Source organism: Pseudochaenichthys georgianus, chromosome 11, assembly GCF_902827115.2.
Source record: "Pseudochaenichthys georgianus chromosome 11, fPseGeo1.2, whole genome shotgun sequence".
NCBI classification, from domain to species: domain Eukaryota; kingdom Metazoa; phylum Chordata; class Actinopteri; order Perciformes; family Channichthyidae; genus Pseudochaenichthys; species Pseudochaenichthys georgianus.
In genome coordinates, this window is record NC_047513.1 from 31,978,779 (window position 1) to 31,984,829 (window position 6,051).

Genomic DNA, 6,051 nt, shown 5'->3' on the forward strand with positions numbered 1-6,051 from the left:
GGAAAAAAACAAACTGTAAAGGCATTGCCCCCCCTAGTGGCTGAAATATGTTACAGCATTACTACGTCTAAAACTGTTCCAATAAAATATTTCGTATATCAATATTGTAATAGATGTAATATAATGATTGTTACAATACAAATCTGAATAATATCATGTTTTGTTTGAAATAATTTAATTTGTGTGTGTGTGTGTGTGTGTGTGTGTGTGTGTGTGTGTGTGTGTGTGTGTGTGTGTGTGTGTGTGTGTGTGTGTGTGTGTGTGTGTGTGTGTGTGTGTGTGTGTGTGTGACGTATGAGGTTAAGGTCAACCCGGTATCACGGCAAGACGTGAACATGTGACGATGTACCATGCTGGGATACGTGAAGGTGTCCCTTTCTATCAGCTGTGCACCGTTATGGTGTAAATACAGCCTATCTACCAATTGGATCAAATATAAAAGTCAGCCGAATTAGTGGTGATATTGCAAGGAGACGTATTGTGTGAAAAGAAATGTAAGATGTTGTTTAATTGCTTATATATTTATGATCCACGTCACGTTTCCAGTTTTGGCGGCAGTTCTCCTGTTTGTCTAGAAGTCTTCTCATCAGGGCTCTATAAATAGAGAATTACGGCAGATATGTAATATGTAATGCAGCCGAACCGTGTATTACAATGCCGTTATGTGATGACTTTCAAAGAGAAAAGCAAGCACACTCGGAATAAAGTATTATTGTATTTTTAAAAAACGTTTTCAGATTTCACATCACATAAACACCAAATCCCAGCATGCATTGCGGCTAAACCATCCAATCATCGAGCTGAGGATCTTGCCTACGTCTGTTTCCGGTTTCGTTTATGACAGATGTATTTTGTTATACACACATTCCTTCACATTTACATTTTAATTTGCATTAAAGTATTTCGTGAGGCCTTCTAACATGTTTTTAAATATAACTACGGTTGTAGTTGAAGAGTTTGTAAATTAACATGAACCGAAGCTGTTGCCTGGCAACTCAATCGCACAACGTCACATTCACACACACGGATTAACATCGATTTAATACATTAATGTAGCCTTTGTTTCTGCTAAAAGAGGTGTCGACCAGCTGGGGCAACAAGAAAATCGGCGTAATCGAGTGTGACTATTACAAAATAAATCATTACGTCGGAGTAGCATTTGGTTGGTATTTCCGGTTATTTCTCCACTGGTTAACATGGGTTAACAATACCGTGTAACTGTCACGTTTGAAATCGTGACATCTTCACGTCTCCCAGCATGGTAAATCGTCACATGTTCACGTCTTGCCGTGATACCGGGTTGGTTAAGGACACAAGTTCCCTCGCTTTTTTTTACATACAAGTGATTCAGCTATTGTATTACTATAAGATATGCAGCGATTTTTAAAACATCCAATTTCTGGGACGTTTAAGGCGTCTACTTCTGCACTAAGTAGGACACTGGTTAATAATATTGTAGCGTGTTCAAGTAACCAAGGGCTATAGTAGTTATCAAATAAGTATAAGATGTGCACAGTTATGATACGTTTTACAGATGCAATGCACCGTTGTTGGGGGGAGAGACCGCCCCTTCCATATGAGTGTGTGTGTACGGCGGTCATGAGGCGTGCATGAGGCGTGCATGACGAGACGAGTTGTGCTCGTATGTGGAAAAGTCATACTCAGTGCGGTGAACGCTGGTTGTATTGCTTCTGTATCCGTAGCACCCCACGCAATAGTTGGGACTGTGTACTGACGTCAGTAAAAAAGGTTTGCCCCCCCCAAGCGCAAATGTCAAACTCCGCCTATGGTTCAGACCCCAAAACCAAAGCACTGGGCTAAAAGACAGTAAACACCGTAACACCAAGGCAAAGTGCAGAGATACAGTATTTCTCTTTGGGTTGTTGTATCTTATCTTTATACATATTCATTTGATCCCTTTTTTTATAACCGAACCAATAGATAGCTTTCAGGAGCTACCTACGTTGCTTTGGATTACAGAGACAATCACAGATAAATACAATGTTTGGATTTGTGTGGAAGGAATAGTTGGTATTGACACAATGTTATCCAGCTTTCTGTCAACGTTCCTAATTGAATCATGCACCAACCCTAACCCTACACTGGAGAAAATGCTGCTCCAAAAACAAGTAAATATATAATAAAAACAAGGTGTTTTCGCTTTTAATAAGTGAACAAATCTGCCATTAGAACAAGTGAAAAATCGCTTGGTAAGATCTCTTGAAGTAAAGATGGGATATTAAAAAAATTAGATCTTGTATTTAGCTGGAAGAACTTATTTTGAAGTATATTTGACCAGAATTAGGGACATTGTTACAAATAAAGCCAGAAATGTCAGAGACGTTTTCTGATGATTTTCCTATAAAATAAGATGTTTTTAAGAGACTTTGACTGAAAGATGCTTAACCTGAGAGCCCCCGGTACTTTTTTCACGAAACTGTGTCTCAGGGCTTCTTAACATTTATGAAACTATTAATGTTCCATACTCACTTAACGGGAAGAAACTCAGCTAACTGACGATACCATTTTCTTTTACCGGAACAAAACAGTGTCACAAGAAGCGTCTAAATGAACCCTGAGCGACAAAATGCTACTCACTTTGCACAGAACTCACGGTGAAAATACCCTTATTATTTATCGTAACCGCACGGACAAGATATCGATTAGCAAGCTGATATTTCACAGATTCCAGAAATATTAATATCATCACTGAGCGTTCAGAACTCGGGACAGGGGAAGCAAAAACAGACATCACAACACATAGCATTACGGAGCATTCACTGGACATCGTCTTACCTTAGCTGTTGTTCTGATCAAAAGTCGTGTTCAATGGCATTAAAATGAAGATTAATCCAATGTGTCTGTGTCACTTTGAAATGATTACTAATAATCCATCTTTCCATTTGTATGTCAATAACAGAGTTTTCATATATAGTTGCTATGATAGCTACCAGAGTGTATGAGAGCTTCCGGTTTTGGGCATTCTGGCTGCGCATCACTCATTCACCAATGGGTAATGTTTAGATGGATTTTAGGAACTTCCCCTCGATTCTATTGGCTCTAACGGTTAAAAAAGATCATCAAAATCGAACGAGGGGGGCCATAGATATGGAAAACGCACCCAAATGTCACTTGTTTTGCATACATCTTGATACAGGGTACTTATTATATGTTATAGTTTGGATTCCTAAAGCTTTTAGTCTACCATCGCATCATTCAAGGGTGGTTTTCACTATAAGTAATGTTTTTGTTTTTTTGGATGAACACAATAATGTACATTTCTTTACTATGTTCAATCTGAATTTACTTTAAAATAAAAACATCTATATTGATTCTGACTGTTCTACATCCAACTCACAGGTTTATCATTACTTTGAGAAAAAAGATTATTAATTTAACCCTTTTAGAAGTGAAGATATGGTCATTTGTTCTGGGCATGTCATTTTCGAGCCTGAGCCCTGAAAAACAGGCTCGGGGCTCAACAGGTTAAGATGACTTGTCTAAAAACAAGACTTAAGTAATTAGGTTTATATCAAGTGTAACGACATCTTCTACTAGAAATTAGACAAATATACTTGGCAAGATTTTAGATTTTTGCAGTGTAAGAACACTAAGTAGTTCGAGCAACCAAAGCTTTCAGAAACTGAGAGCTATTGAAAAGCAGTAAGATAGCCTGAAGACAATTATTTCAATATCACATGAACTCCATTTGTATTTGAGTCAGCCAATCGTGACCCTGGTTCAAGAATTATGGCTTGTTATGCTCATGCAGTATATATGTCGGCCGTGCTTAACATTTGCGATTGTGTTGTCCTCTACCAGTCTTTCTGAATCATAAACATCTTTCTCTTGTCAGTTCACATTCTCTCGGTCCTATGAGAACACATTACAAGGCCTCGCTTCCACCTGAACCCTGGCTTGATTACAGAAAAGAGCAGGTGTGAATTACGCCGGTGCAACAGGATAGCTTCCTGTGAATAAATGCATTTTGATTATGAGCAAACATTGCCCTCCTTTGGCCCTCATTATGCAAATTAGGAATTGTATTTTAGGGGAAGAGAGGGAAGGAGGGCGAGGGTGATTTGTTTGCAGAGGATTTTGTGCAGCCTGGCAGTCGCATATTGTTGATTAACGGACTAATGGACAGGCAGCAGAGTGGGGTGAAGTAATTTCATACCAATCACTATTCATTACTTAATGAGAGATGACTCTGCGGCTCCAACGGCAGCAACGTTGATGAATCGTAATAAAAAAATCATATCATTATTTACCTCTTTAAATTCACCGGGGCCGAGGAACATAATTAGGACGCACATGGGAGAAATATGGGGCCGTTTTCTTTCCCAATCATTTATCATGATCTAATAGGATTTTTTGTTTACGGCTTGGGCCATCAGAGCAGCCGTAGAGTCTTACCTGTTGGACCAAAGAATAATCTAATCAAGTACACATATTTAAAATATAATTGACTTCTGTAATGCTGCTCAGGAAGGGGCAGATTCCCATTGGCTTTGGAGACGAATGATCCAGAAAAAGTGGTCTTTTCTTAGTGGAGTTTACTTAATTACATTTGACAGAATTGTATTTTAATGACATATTATTTCTGGATTGTGTCCAGCGGATAATGAAGAGACGATGCATTGGGAACATATTTATTTGAGCTACTGAAATGGACAAGTAGTTTTTTGGTGAATGGATTGATGAACGGAGCGCAGACTAAATTAAGGGTCATCAAATGGTATATTAGTTTAATTAAAACACTCGTTGCCAAGCAGTGGCTGTTGGGAGGTTAAGAAGATAAAGAACTTACATAATGTTAATTATGACTGAATAGATCTTGCTGTTTAACCACGCCCGTTACAGTCGATACTTTCCTTTCTTATTTGTGAGGTTATTGATGAATGTCAAGTTGTTTAACCCTCCTGTTGTCTTTAGGTCAAATCTGACCGATTTACTACTTTCATCAATCGTAACTTTTTTGTTTTAGATTCGATTGCATTCAGGCTTTATGATATCCTTCACAGGAAACATTTGAACATATTAAACCACTTTCATTGAGTCAACTTTTAAACACCCATGGTTTCCCGCCATCAAGAAAAGGAATTAGTAACCATCTGGATCAGATCACACACACACACACACACACACACACACACACACACACACACACACACACACACACACACACACACACACACACACACACACACACACTCTAGATGTGTTCCCCCCCTTATGTGCCCATCCCCCACATGGATCACACCTGGCACACGCAACACATGTTCAGTGTCTGTTCTTTGTATATTTACTGCAGTTCTTCCTGTATACCAGTACTCTGATACAATATGTACAGTTTGAAAGGGTGTTACATTACATTTGGTGCTGATTAATGGTTTTTGTGTTCATGTAATAGCAGTTAAAACAGGACCGGTCAAATGTTACCGCGAACACCAAAGTAAGGGGGGGGGGGGGGGGGGAACGAAGGCAATAGAAGGGTTAAGAACATTAACCAATCACAATACCAATTGAAAAAAAGAAATAAAATTGTGTACAACATTTTGACCAACAGACCAAAACCCAAAGACATTAAATATATGACAATAAAGAAAGAAATATATGTGAACATTTAGGGAGCTGGAATCGTTGAATGGTCATTAATGTTTAAAATTAAAGTAATGAGAATAAAAACAGTTTCCAATCAATTTCACATAATAACTTTTCTCTAGTCTAAGGGGGGTTTCATTTCCCTATTTTATATCAGTTTTTTAATAGCTGTGATTGAACTTTACAAATGGAAAGAAACTGTGAAGGTGACTATGTTATAATCAAATGTTTAAGTCTGCTGTTGTTTGCTCAACCCAATCTCACAAAAAAACGTGTAATAGCTACGTTGGTCGACAGGGCAAAACGTAGTATATTTAAGCAATAGCTCACGACAGGCCGTGGTGTATGGTCATTATATCACAGTTAAGGGGCGTGGTTCGGCCCGACGCGAAGCCGTGATATACGCTCATTATATCACGGCTAAGAACCAATCAGATTGCTTGATTT